Below are 14,984 nucleotides of genomic sequence, written 5' to 3' on the forward strand. Positions count from 1 at the left end.
AATACTATTTAACTGTTGGTGAGTAACTGCCTCACGAGTTGTAATTCTTCAGCTGTGGAAGGAATTTATTTAGCCTACAATGGTTTATTTTTTGAACTCTAGCAATTTTGTTTCCATGCTCTAAATTATTCAGTTTTGTAACTATTGATCTTTTATGAATCACGTACTATTCTACATGAGACTATATACTGACTACAGCTGAATACTCACATATTCTATTATACATTCTTTTTCCTCCTCTGTGGAGACAAATTCAGGCTTATTGTCTAACAGCTGGTGATGATTCTTTGCTTCTTCAGAGCAGGTTGTTGTAGATCTATGACTCAACATGGACCACGAGTCTCTGTGGTATCCAGAGCATCTTCAAAGAGCAATGCCTCAAAAAGGCGGCATCCACCATTAAGAATCTCCATCACCCAGGATGTGCCCTGTTTTCATTGCTACCATCAGGAAGGAGATGCAGAAATCTGATGGCACAGACTCAATGATCCAGGAACAACTTCTTCCCTCTGCCATCCGATTTCTGAATGGACATTGAACCAAAGAACAAAACCTCACTACTTCCTTTTATTTTTATTTTTGCACTACTTATTTAATTTTACTATATATGTATTTACTATAATTTGCTTTACTTCCTCTATTATTATGTATTGCTGTGCAAAAACAACAAATTCCATGATATATGCCAGTGATTCTGATTCTAGCCCAACGGGATAATGTGTGATACAGCCTGCAAAGTTCTTTTTTTCACTTTAGAATTTACAGGTTTTGTTTACTCAAGAACCAATGTTTATATAGAAGTTTTCTCTTTACCTCTCTTTAGACTACCTGGACAACACCAGACCCATGTCAGGATGCTGTTCATTGACTATAGCTCAGCATTTAACACCATCATTCCCACAATGCTGATTGAGAAGTTGCAGAGCCTGGGCATCTGTACCTCCCTCTGCAACTGAATCCTTGACTTCCTAATTGGAAGACCACAATCTGTGCAGATTGGTGATAACATCTCCTCCTCACTGACAATCAACACTGGCGCATCTCAGGGGTGTGTGCTTAGCCCACTGCTCTACTCTCTATATACTCATGACTGTATGGTTAGGCATAACTCAAATACTATCTATAAATTTGCTGATGATTCAACCACTGTTGGTAGAATCTCAGGTGGTGACGAGAGGGCGTAAAGGAGTGAAATATGCCAACTAGTGGAATGGTGCTGCAGCAACAACCTGGCACTCAAAGCCAGTAAGACGTAAGAACCAATTATGGACGTATCGTTGTAGTTATAAAGAAGGCAAGACAGCAGCTATACTTCATTAGGAGTGTGAAGAAGTTTGGCATGTCAACAAATACACTCAAAAACTTCTATAGATGTACTGTGGAGAGCATTCTGACAGACAGCATCACTATCTGGTATGTGGGGGAGGGGGCTACTGCACAGGACCAAAAGAAGCTGCAGAAGGTTGTAATCTAGTCAGCTCCATCTTGGATACTAGCCTACAAAGTACCCAGGACATCTTCAGGGAGCAGCGTTTCAGAAAGGCAGCGTCCATTATTAAGGACATCCAGCACCCAGGGCATGCCCTTTTCTCATTGTTACCATCAGGTAGGAGACACAGAAGCCTGAAGGCACACACTCAGAGATTCAGGAACAGCTTCTTCCCCTCTGCCATCCGATTCCTAAATGGACATTGAACCCTTGGACACTACCTCACTTTTTTAATATACAGCATTTCTAGTTTTTGCCCATTTTTAAAAATCTATTCAATATATGTATACTGTAATTGATTTACTTATTTAGTTACTATTATCTTTTATTTTTATTTTATTTATTATTATCTTTTTACTTCTATATTATGTATTGCATTGAACTGCTGCTGCTAAGTTAACAAATTTCACGTCACATGCCAATGATAATAAACCTGATTCTGATTCTGATTCTGAACAAGTAAACTTTCCAAGTATTGCAGTAATGCTATCTCTGAAGCTGATATTTGAACATGATAATGTTGTGAAGCTAGTGTTCATGGGTTGTTTCACTGTCCATTCAGAAATCTGAGGGTGGAGGGGAAGAGCTGCTCTTAAAATGTTCAAAGCTCGAAGTACAGAACCATAGAACCATAGAACACTACAGCACAGAAAATAGGCCCTTCAGTCCTACTAGTCTATGCCGAAACTTTATTCTACTAGTCCCATTGACCTGCACCCAGTCCATAACCCTCCAGACCTCTCCCATCCATGTATCTATCCAATTTATTCTTAAAACTTAAGAGTGAGCCTGCATTTACCATGTCAGATGGCAGCTCGTTCCACACTCCCATCGCACTCTGAGTGAAGAAGTTCCCCCTAATGTTACCCCTAAACCTTTCCCCTTTCACCCTAAAGCCATGTCCTCTCATATTTATCTCTCCTAATCTAAGTGGAAAGAGCCTACTCACACTTACTCTGTCTATACCCCTCATAATTTTGTAAACTTCTATCAAATCTTCCCTCATTCTTCTACGCTCCAAGGAATAAAGTCCTAACCTGTGCAATCTTTCCCTGTAACTCAACTCCTGAAGACCCAACAGCATCCTTGTAAATCTTCTCAGCACTCTTTCAATCTTACTGATATCCTTCCTGTAGTTGATTGACCAGAACTGTACACAATACTCCAAATTGTCAAAGTACATATTTGTCACACCATACTACCTTGAGATTCTTTTTTTCTTGCAGTATTTACAGGAAAATAAAGAAGTACAATAGAATATATGAAAAACTATACAATGCTAAGATTAAGAAACTTCCAGTGTGCAAAAGGACAGATTGTGCAAATAATATTTTAATAAAGTAAACGAAGAATACTGAGAGCATGAGTGTCTCTACTTCCTTAGGCGTTTGAGAAGTTTCAGCATGACATTTTAAACTTTGACAGACATCTATAGATGTATGGTGGAGAATATATTGACTGGCTGCATCACAGCCTGGTATGGAAACACCAGTACCTTTGAATGGAAAATCCTACAAAAAAATTGTATATATGCCCCAGTCTTTCACGGGTAAAGCCCCTCTCACCACTGAGTCCATCTACATGGAGCACTGTTGCAGGAAAGCAGCATCCAAGATCACGGATCTTCATTGCCTAGGACATGCTCTCTTCTCACTGCTGCCATCAGGAAGGTGGTACAGGAGCCTCATGACTCACCAGAAGGTTTAGAAACAGTTATTACCCTTCAACCATCAGGTTCTTGAACCAGAGGGAATAACTGCATTTGCCCCATCACTGAACTGTTCTGAAAACCTATGAACTCGCTTTCAAGGACTCATCATCTCATGTTCTCGGTATTTGTTTATTTATTTATTTGTTGTTATTATTTTTTTTTTTGCTTTCTTTATGTATTTGTACAGTTTGCTGTCTTTTGCACATTGGTTGTTTTCCCTGTAGGTGTGGTAATTCTGTTATGGTATATGGTATTTCATCAACTCTATTATGGTTATTGGATTTATTCAGTATGCCCGCAAGAACATGAATCTCAGGTTTGTATATGGTGACATATATGTACTTTGATAATAAATTGACTTTGAACTTTGAGTTGTTGAGTCTATAGGTTGTGAAGGCAGTCCAGCATTGAGGTGAGTGAAATTATCCACCTTACTTCAGGCACCTGACAGTTGTGGGGATCAAATACTCCTGAACCTGTTGGTGTGGGACCTAATGCTCCCATACCTCCTGCCCAATGGTATTAGTGAGAAGAGAGCATGACCTGGATGACAGAGGGTCCTTGCTGAAGGATGCTACTTACTTGTGGCAGCACTCCTCATACGGGGAGGGTTTTGTCTGTGATGAGCAACATTTTGCAGACTCTTTCATTTCTGGGCTTTGGTGTTTCAATGGCAGGCCATGATGCAAACAGTCAGCATACTCTCCACGTGCATCATTTAAGTTTGTCAGTGTTTTAGAGAACGTGCAAAATGTGCACAAACTTCTACGAAGGTAGAAGCACTGTCATCCTCCTTTGTGGTGGCACATACTTACTGATCCCAGGACAAGTATGGTAACGCCAAGGAATTTAAAGTTACTGATCTCTTAATGAGGACTGGCTCATGGACTTCCAGCTTCTTCCACCTCCAGCCAATAATCAACTGACGTTGAGTGAAAGGCTGTTGTTATGGCATCATTCCATTTTTTCGATTTCCCTCCTATATGCCGATTTGTCACCACCTTTGATTCAGACAACAGAGGTGTTATCACTGTTACACAATTTACATGAACAGACATCCACCTTTCAGACAATACCTCAGGAATCATGCTTCAAAAGTATGTCACTGGTTGTACGGTTCTCCATGTGCTCTTAAATTTAATTCATTCTTTCTTTTCAAGTCCACACAACTCCTCACCACAAAACCTTTCTCCAATGGCAATGATTTGCAACAGACTTTTGAATTAAAAGGTGGGAGGAGGTGCCAGTTCCATGACCTGCCAAGTTCCTCCAGCATTTTGTGTGTGTCGTTTTGGATTTCCAGCATCTGAAAATTTTCTCATGTTTAAAAATAATCAGGATTACTTTCTGATCTGACCTTGCTACAGAGAGATAATTTTATCAGTTATATGGTTTTATCAGATATATATATATATATATATATATATATATATATATATATATATATATATATGCAGAATTAGGCCATTTTGCACATTCAATCATGGCTGATTTACTATTCCTTGCAACCCCGTTCTCCAGTTTTCTCCCCATAACCTTTGAAGCCCTTACTAATCAGGAATCTCTCTACCTCCTCTTTAATTATACCCGATGACTTGTCCTTCACAGCTACCTGTGGCAATGAATTTCACAGATTCACCACCCTCTGGATCAAGAAATTCCTCCTTATCTCTGTTATAAAGAGATGCCCATCTATTCTGAAGCTGCGCATATTGGTCCTAGACTTCCCCCACTATTAACAACATCATCTGCGTGTCCACTGTATCTAGGCATTTCAATATTCAATAGGTTTCAATGATATCTCCCCTCATTCTAAGTTCCAGCGAATACAGGCTCCGAGCGATCAAACATTCCTTGAAATGAATGAAAAGAATGTATTAAATGTTCTCCATGTGCTCTTAAATTCTAAAATTGAAATGAATGTTAAAATTGCATTTACCTTTCTTACTGTTGACTGAACCCACAAGTTAATCTTCGGGGAATCCTGCACTAGAATTCCCAAGTCCCTTTGTATGCCACTGGTTGTATGGTTCCCCATGTGCTCTTTCTTTTCAAGTCCACACAACTCCTCATACGTTAACCCTTGCATTCCCGGGATCAGTCTCCTGAATCTCTTCAGACTCTCTCCAATTCCAGCACATCCTTTCTCAGATAGAGGGCCCAAAACTGCTTATAATACTCCAAGTGCATTTCCAATCCTTACTTTATATCCTGGTTCCCTTGAAATGAATGTTAAAACTGCATTTACCTTTCTTACTGTTGACTGAACCCACAAGTTAATCTTCAAGGAATCCTGCACTAGAATGCCCAAGTCCCTTTGCACCTCTGATTTCTGATTTTTCTCCCCATTTAGAAAATAGACTATGCCTTTATTCCTTCTACCAAAGTGTATGACCAAAGACTTCCCCACACGGTATATCATCTGTCACTTCATTGTCCATTCCACTAACTTTTCCACGTCCTCCCACAGTCTTCCTGCTTCCACAACACTATCTGCCCTTACACCGTCTTTCTATTATCTGCAAACGTAGTCATTAAAGTTATCAATTCAATCATCCAAATCATCGACATTGTGACAGAGCAGGTTGGCAATACCAATTCTCCCGCTAACCTTGCCCCTTTGCCTGGTTAGCCGCTCCTCCTCATTCTGTCCCTAGTCCAGTTCTCCAGTAGTTCTCCCACTTCGCCCTCCCATTCTGCGATGCTTGGGAATTCACCATTTACACAGCCCATCATTAAAACCAGCTTTTCTAATCCAAACAATCCCTTCAGTTAATGTGCTCTACTGGTATATAACTCATAAAAATAAAGATTCTAGATACAGGGATTCCAAACAGTTTCATTTATTTTCACTCACACTGTTACATCGGTTTGTAGACAAAAGACCAGAGGGACAGTTTGGGGTGTCCTAAAATAATGCCTGGGTTAGTGGGAGCAGGTGCCCTACACCTGACGCAGGCATCACCATTGGTGTGGAGGTTGGATTTAACGGCTGGTGAGTAGTTATATTGGAAAGTTAAAGACAAAGTGTCATGGAGAACACCTCTGTAAATTTTTGTACATATATGTTTGTTTTCATTTGTCTATTTGTAAATACTTTTTTTCTTCACAACTTTTAAGCAGCTTTTGCATTTTTTTTTCATCTAGCATTAAATAAGACCCCCTGCACTAATGTGCTGTTGTAGTTTATCATCTGTTTTTTTAAAACTGGTGACCATCATCGAGGACACTTACCCACACCTGATAGCGAGATGTGACAGACATATAAAATGAAAACAAGTGATCCCACCACTAGTCACTGGCAGCCAACCAGAAAAGGCCCCATTTATTCCCACTCTTTGCCTCTTACCATCAACCAATCTTCTGTCCATGTTGGCTTGTAATACAGTAGACTCTCCTACTCATGGACAGCACCTTGCCAAAGGCCATCTGAAAATCCAAGCAAGCAACATCCAGTGACTGTCCCTCATCTGTCCTGCTTTTTACTTCCTCAAAGAATTCCAACAGATCTGTCATGTAGACTTCAACCTATATTCTCATTTGCCTCCAAGTACCCCAAACTCTCATCCTTAGGAATGGATCTGACATCTTGAAGTCAGTGTAACTAGCCTATAATTTCCTATTTTTTGCCTCTCTCCCTTCTTAAGAAGTGGAGTTACATATGCAATTTTTCAGTCCCCTGGAAAACAAGGAATTGTGACTATTCCCCTAACTATACTATCTCCAATCAAAACTACATTTTTCTTCTCTCCCTTCTCCTCTTGAATGGCTCCGTGTTCCATGGGAATATGGTGCCCTTGCTCATTCTTCCTATAGCCCCCACTCTCATCCTCATATAGAACAACCTCAGACCTGTTGAGCAAGCTTGGATCTTCTTGTGTTCCTCACTCGCAATCACATCCTCTTCCCTCTGGCCACAGAACAATTCTGAGGTAATTAATCTACTGGGTGTGACTGCCTCATGAAACAGTGGAAGAATTACATTCATTCAACATTTGCCACACTATTTAATTTTGAAAGCATGTTCCAGATGCCTGAATCATCAACTGCTTATTCCTTTCCATAGACGCTGGTTGATCTGCTGAGTTCCTCCAGCATTTTATGTGTGCTATTCCATATGTCTTGATCAGTCTACAGATATTTTAGAATTAATATAATGCATTAAATACTTGAATGTGTGCTACGCTCAGCTAAACAAGCTAATAATTAGGCGTCAATTGGATGGCGAATCACCAGCTCCAAGATTTACTTGGAATTGTCTGATATTGTCACATTTTATTTGGCTTCTAATTTATTCTAAAAGTCAATGTGGAGATAAATAGTTTGGAAAATGCAATTTAAGAAATAATACTGAATTGGTAGATAGACAGATAAAACTGCAGCTGCTGCAATCTGGAGCAAAGAACGAACTGCTAGAGGAACCGCTGGTCTGAAGGAATTAAATATCTCCAAAACTGCTAGCTGGAACAAAGACAATGCACAGCCAATTCCCCCCGCCCCCATCTTCTTATTCTGGCTTCTGCCCCCTTCTTTTCCTGTCCTGATGAAGGGTCTTGGCCCGAAAATGTTTACTGCACACTTTTTCTTAGATGCTGCCTGGCCTGCTGAGTTCCTCCAGCATTTTGTGTGTGTCGCTTGGATTTCCAGCATCTGCAGATTTTCTCTTGTTTGGAATCAGAGACACATTCTTATTTGGGACAGGGGAATGAGGTAAGCCTTGGACCAGAACCAGTGAAAGCTGGCCACAGACTAGCCCGCTAAGTCAACAGAACTAATGGAATTTAAGTATATAGTTTATAACTGATAAGAATAGAGAATAATAATGAGTTAGATTCTAACTCCAGGAAGGCTTCAGAAGCAGCTAAAATGTTCCCCTTCCAAGAAAGTACACAGGACACAGCATGGAGAAATAAAGTTAAGAGTAGAAGCCAATGGGATATTGCAGAAGCTAAGCAACCAAAGGCTGGCGTATACCTTCGGCCTATCAGGAAGACGATAGTGGTAGGCAAACATGTCAGTACAGTGTCCGAATCTGCTTCTTCAATAATGGTAATGTGGGTAGTTACGCCCTGAACTGTAGAACAAACTGTTCATATGTAAGGTAAGATAAGTCACAACCACCTACACTGAGTTGGGGTTTCAATTTAAGAGGCTGGTCTCACATGTTGATGTATTTACATAAAATGTTTTTAGCACACTTTGTGTAGAGGTTTTGGAGTTCCATGTCATTTGACCATGTCAATGTGGACGTTGTTGGTCATTCCCATGGTTTCACATATATATATATATATTTCACATATATTTCACATATATTTCACACATATTTCACACATATTCTTACAATGGTGGAATGTACCTCCAGGTGTCCAGAGGTCATCCCTCTAGCATCAGTGAGAACCGCAGGTGTGGCTTCAGCATTCATCAGCACCCAGGTTGCTGTAGTCCCCCGTTCATTTCAGACCTCTGGGCTGCGATGGCCCAGAACCTCAGCGTTAGGATACATCACACCCTGGCATATCCCCCGCAGTCCAATGGCCTATGTGAGCAGTCTAACCACTCCTTAAAGACTACTCTGAAGACTTCTCTGTCCAATGAGTGTTGGCATGATTGACTCCCATGGGTTCTGCTGGGGCTCAGAACTTCTCCAAAAAAGGACCTGCAGTTACCCATGGCTGAGTTGGTATATGGGAAACGTTATGAGTGCCAGGTGATTTCATTCCTGTACCATGACTGTCTAGTCAGCCTCACAACAGTGTTCCACCCTCGGTAAATGCAATTTCTTTTCACCTATTTCTAACACCCATCTTGGAATACAACACTCTTGGATTCCTGTTGACCTATGTTCTGCCTCATTTGTTTTTGTCTGCCATGATGAACACCAACATCCCCTTAGGCCCCCTTACAATGGCCTACTCTGTGTTTTGGAACGGGGAGAAATTACTTGCATCATAGATAGGAGGGGTAAACCTGAATGTATTTCAGTAGATTGGCTTAAACTGGCCCATCAAGATTTGGAGTATTTTGCTGCCATGCTTGGTGCATCACAACATAACCCTGAGTTTGTGAACACACCTCTGGACAAGCTAGAGGCACCTGTGTTTCCTCCATCCATGGAACACAGGACCTGAGCCACGCGGCTTGTTTGAGCTCCAGACAGGCTCACAATGCCAGTTTCAGTGAATTCTGAGGGGGGGGGTGCTGTGTAGTGTAATGTAATTGGTAAAAATGTACATAATTCACAATCACCAACAGTGAGTTGTGGTTTTGCTTTAAGAGGCTGGTCTGACGTGATGACGCTATTTCCTAAAACATTTTTAGCAAGCAGTTCAATAAAATGTGTTATGGGTTTCATCAAACATTAAACACCCCGCTTTGTGTTATCTGTAGAAACCTACACAATAATCTGTATACTATTATAGATCAAAGACTGGAGTTTGAGAAATCTTGGAAATTACTGGTGCTTTGGTTAATGTCTTCCTTTAAACTGGCCCATGAGAGAAGAAATTCTTAATTTCACATCGCTGATCCTTTCTTCTGAAACAATGCATCCTAGTTCTAAGTAACTCAATTAATATAGGCCCAATCTTCTTAATGTTTTTATATATCCCCCATATCCTAAGAATCAATCTTGTGAAATTTCTCTACACTGCAAGCATATCTTCAAATGTGGAGGTCAAAACTGCTTTTTTTTAATACAGCAAACACCTTGCAATAAAGGACAGTATTCTAATAGCCTGCTTGCTGAACCAGCAAAATGACATTATCTGTTTCATACAGCAGGGTCCCCAGTTACCTTTCCAAAATAGATAACCTCATTTACGTATTCCCATAGTATATTCCATCTTTCAACTTTTTGCCCAGTCACTTAAGCTATCTGCAGTACATATCACTTTGTGAGCACTGCGTGTGCTTTTCACAATGGCTAGGCCACCAGTCTTTATTTGATTAGTAAATTTGGCTACAGAACATTTCTTCTCTTCATGAAAATTATTAGTATAGATTGTAAATAGTTGAGACCACCTTAATGACGCCTGTAGCACCGCACTGATTGTCTATCCAAATATGGCCCAGATAAGAAAATAATATTGTCACCTCTCTGTTTTCAAAACTGGAAATTACATACCTAAGCAAATATTCATTTATATCCAGCATCTGCAGACTCTCTCGTGTTGCCTTTGAATTCATTGTTTGTCAATGGATTTGATTTTCTCTTCATCTATAACTGGACAAACATACACCAGGTACATGCATTGTTACACATTTGCAATCAACACCTGATGTTTATATTACTCCATTACATTAAAAGACACAAAAAGTGCTTTAAGAGTGAAATATAATATATTTTTTTCTAAATTGATACATAATCCCAAATACTTTAGATTTAATTCATCTGTAAACCTAGTGATATGCGACAAATTAATGGGATATGGTCCCTTTGTAATCAAAACAGTCATTGACACATTAAGATTTATGCATTGTCAACATTAAAGAAACTTTTAAGGAACATTCACATTGTCTGTGAGCTATCAAGTAGTCAGAACAGCAAAACTAGTGAAATAAAGCAATAGTGGGACTAAAAGAAACCTCAAAATATCAAAAAAGCTTGACATAAAATTAAACTAAAGCACAAACCAATTTAAAATTAAAACCAGGAAAGTCACTGTAAAATTATAGAATGGGAGGAGTCTATTCATCCCCTCCAGGCTTTGCAGGACCTAAATTGATTTAGTTGGAAATTAATTTCTCATCTAATCCTTTTCTGTAGAAATAACTCACACCTACATCATATATGAATAGAAAGATTACTTTAGTATTGCCCTTGCAATGAACTGTAGAAATGTCTATTAGTTAAGTAGTAAAACACAAACATAAGTGTGGACAGGGCTGCATAAACATCTAGCAAGGAGACAGGAATGCAAAACCTCAGAATTTACAGAGCTGGAAAATATCACTTCAGTTCATTTGGCCAGTCACAAAATTTGTAAATTATGGAGCACAACTCAAATGCTCAGGTTTTGAAGTCCTGCTAACTTATTCATTTCTGTCATATGGGCTTCATAACATTTGTCTTGACTGCTGTTGCTGTATTAGTTGATTGCAGCAGTGATAGCAGTGGTACAATTAGCCTCAGGACTGCTGGGTTAAGAGTCCTATGCCTGATCCGTATTCGATGCCCATGCTGGAAGTCTAAATGTGCAAACATCGGTTTGCCAAAATAAACACATTTTCTATGTTTTAACTTCTAAATTTATAATAAAATGTGATGTTATACGCTTGCTAACTTTGATTGGCTCCTGATCTAGCAATGCTTTAATCTCAAAGTTCTTGTTCTGGAGCACAAATTATTCCGTGGTCTTCCCATTTCTTATCTCCTAAACCTCCTCAAAATCAAGAGTTCTGTGAGATCTCAGCATTTCTCTGTTCTGCCATGTGCATTTATTGACTTCACACCACTGATTCATTTGCTTCATGCCACCACCATTTAGCTGTATATCCATGGAAGGATGTTGGGCCAGCAAGTGCTGCGGATGAAAACTAGCAAGGACAAGGGCTGGTAACTACCGGCACATTGAGTTCTCCCAGGTTAGTGGGTTCCAGGATTGGAGGTCCATGTGGGCAGGAGGTTCTAGTCTGGATTCGGGGTCACACCACTGGCGAGCCTGAAGTTTGGGATCCTATCACTGGCAAGTCTGGAGCTCAAGGCTTGAGTCCTGGAGTCAATACTGAAGATCCAAACCCGAAGATTGAAGAACCAAAGTAGGCAAGTCTGGAAGTCGAGGCCCGATGGCCGATGCCATGAGTCTGTGAGCCCACTGGGAATTTAGAGGCTTGATTTCTGTGAGTCCATGAATCTACTGAAGATTGGAGGCACAGAAGTAGCATTTTCTGGGGTTGGAGGATTGTTGGTGTGTGCCAGTGGGAGGGAGGAAAGTGGTTTACTTTGCTGTTTTATTGTTTTGTGACTGTTGTTCTGTTCCTGCCTGTGTTGCTCTACCAAACATTTTGGGTGTGCTATGTCGGTGCTGGAATATGTGGTGAAACTTATAGGCTGCCCCCAGTACATCCTGAGTCTATGCTGGTTGTTAACAAACAACCCATTTCACCGTATCTTTCAATGTACATGTGACAAGTAAATGAATAAATAATAACATAATTTATAGATTGTTCTCTCTTTCCTTGCACTAGTATCATTATTTTATTATATTGTTTAGTTTTATTACATACAGTGCCTATGAAAGTATTCAACACCACCCCCCAGAAGGTTTACAACATCGAATCACAGTGGATTTAATTTGGCTTTTATAAGACACTGATCAACAGAAAAGATTCTTTTGTGTCAAAGTGAAAACAAATTGCTACAAGTTGGTCTAAAGTTATTACACAAAATAATTGATTGCACAACTACTCACCCCTTCAACTCAGTACAGTATTTAGTAGATGCATCTTTGGCAGCAGTTGCAGGCTTGAGTCTGTGTGGATAGGTCTCTATCAGCTTTGCACATCTACACACTGCAATTTTCCCTCATTCTTCTTTACAAAACTGTTCAAGCTCTGTCAGATTGCACGGGGATTGTGAGTGAACAGCCTTTTCAAGTCGAGCCACAAATTCTCAGTTGGACTGAGGTCTGGACTCTGACTTGGCCATTCCAGGACATTAACTTTGTTGTTTTTAAGCCATTCCTGTGTAGCTTTGGCTTTATGCTTGGGGTCATTGCCTTGCTGGCAAACAAATCTCCCAAGTCACAGTTCTCCAGCAGATTGCATCAGGTTTTCCTCCAGGGTTTCCCTGTACTTTGCTGCATTCATTTTACCCTCTATCTTCACAAGTCTTTCAGAACCTGTTGAAGTGAAATATCCCACAGCATGATGCAGCCACCACCATGCCACACAGTAGGGATGGTGTGTTTCTGATGATGTGTGCTGTTTAGTTTTCGCCAAACATAACATTTAGTCTGATGACCAAAATGCTCAAGTTTGGTTTCATCAGACCATAGAACCTTTTTCCAGCTGACTTCAGAGTCTCCCACATGCCTTCTGACAAACTCTAGCCAAGATTTCATGAGAATTTCTTTCAACAGTGGTTTTCTCTTTACCACTCTCCCATAAAGCTGCCACTAGTGAAGCACCCGGGCAACAGTTGTTGAATAACACACAAAATGCTGGAGGAACTCAGCAGGCCAGGAGAAAAGTACAGTTGACATTTTGAGCCGAGATGCTTCTGGCAGTCCCCATTCTGATATTTGGTCTGGCAGTCCTGCCTAAGGGTCTTGGCCCAAAACGTCGACTGTACTTTTCCATAGATGGTGCCTGGCCTGCTGAGTTCCTCCAGCATTTTGTGTGTGTTGCTTGAATTTCCAGCATCTGCAGATTCTCTCTTGTTTGTAACAGTTGTTGTATGCACAGTATCTCCCATCTCAGCCACTGACTCTTGTAACTCCTCCAGAGTTGTCATGGGTCTCTAGGTGGTCTCACTCAATGGTCTCGTTCATGCACAGTCACTCAGTTTTTGAGGCGGCCTGCTCTAGGCAGATGTACAGCTGTGCCATATTCTTTCCATTTCTTGATCATTGACTTAACTGTATTCCAAGGGATATTCAGTGATTTGGAAATTTTTTTGTATCCATCTCCTGACTTGTGCTTTTCAGTAACCTTTTTTGCGGAGTTTCATGGTGTAGTTTTTGCCAGGATACTGACTCGCCAGCAGAAGAACCTTCCAGATACAGGTGCACTTCTACTACGATCAATAGAAACACCTTTTACTGTACACTAGTGATCTCCATTTAACTAATTATGTGACTTCTAAAACCAATTGGCTGCACCAGTGATGATTTGGTGTGTCATATTAAAGGGGGTGAGTATTATGCAATCAATTATTTTGTGTTTTATATTTGTAACTAATTTAGATCACTTTGTATTGTTTTCACTTTGACACAAAGGAGTCTTTTTCTATTGATCAGTGTCAAAAAAAAAAGCCAGATTAAATACCACAGTGAGTCAATGTTGTAAACCAGTAAGTTGCAGGACCTGGGCCTCTGTACCTCGCTCTGCAATTGTATCCTCGACTTCCTAACCAGAAGACCACAATCTGTGTGGATTGGTGATAACATATCCTCCTCGCTGATGATCAATACTGGTGCACTTCAAAGGCATGTATTTAACCCACTGTTCTACGCTCTATATACACATGACTGTGGGGCTAGGCATAGCTCAAATACCATCTATAAATTTGCTGAAAATACTACCTTTGTTGATAGAATCTCAGGTGGTGATGAGAGGGCATACAGGAGTGAGATATGCCAACTAATGGAATGGTGCCACAGCAACAGCTTGGCACTCAACATCAGTAAGATGAAAGAGCTGACTGTGGATTTCAGGAAGGGTAAGATGAAGGAGCACATACCAATCCTCATAGAGGGATCAGAAGTGGAGAGAGTGAGCAGCTTCAAGATCTCTGAGAATCTAACGTGGTCCCAACATATCGATGCAGCTATAAAGAAGGCAAGACAGCAGCTATACTTTATTAGGAGTTTGAAGAGATTTGGCATGCCAACAAATACACTCAAAAACTTCTATAGTTGTACCGTGGAGAGCATTCTGACAGGCTGCATCACTGTCTGGTATCGAGGGGCTACTGCACAGGATCGAAAGAAACTGCAGATGGTTGTAAATCTAGTCAGCTCCATCTTGGGTACTAGCCTACAAAGTACCCAGAACATCTTCAGGGAGTGGTGACTCAGAAAGGCAGTGTCCATTATTAAGGACCTCCAGCACCCAGGCCGTGCC

The sequence above is a fragment of the Hemitrygon akajei genome, chromosome 2 (genome assembly GCF_048418815.1).
Source record: "Hemitrygon akajei chromosome 2, sHemAka1.3, whole genome shotgun sequence".
Classification (NCBI taxonomy): Eukaryota; Metazoa; Chordata; class Chondrichthyes; order Myliobatiformes; family Dasyatidae; genus Hemitrygon; species Hemitrygon akajei.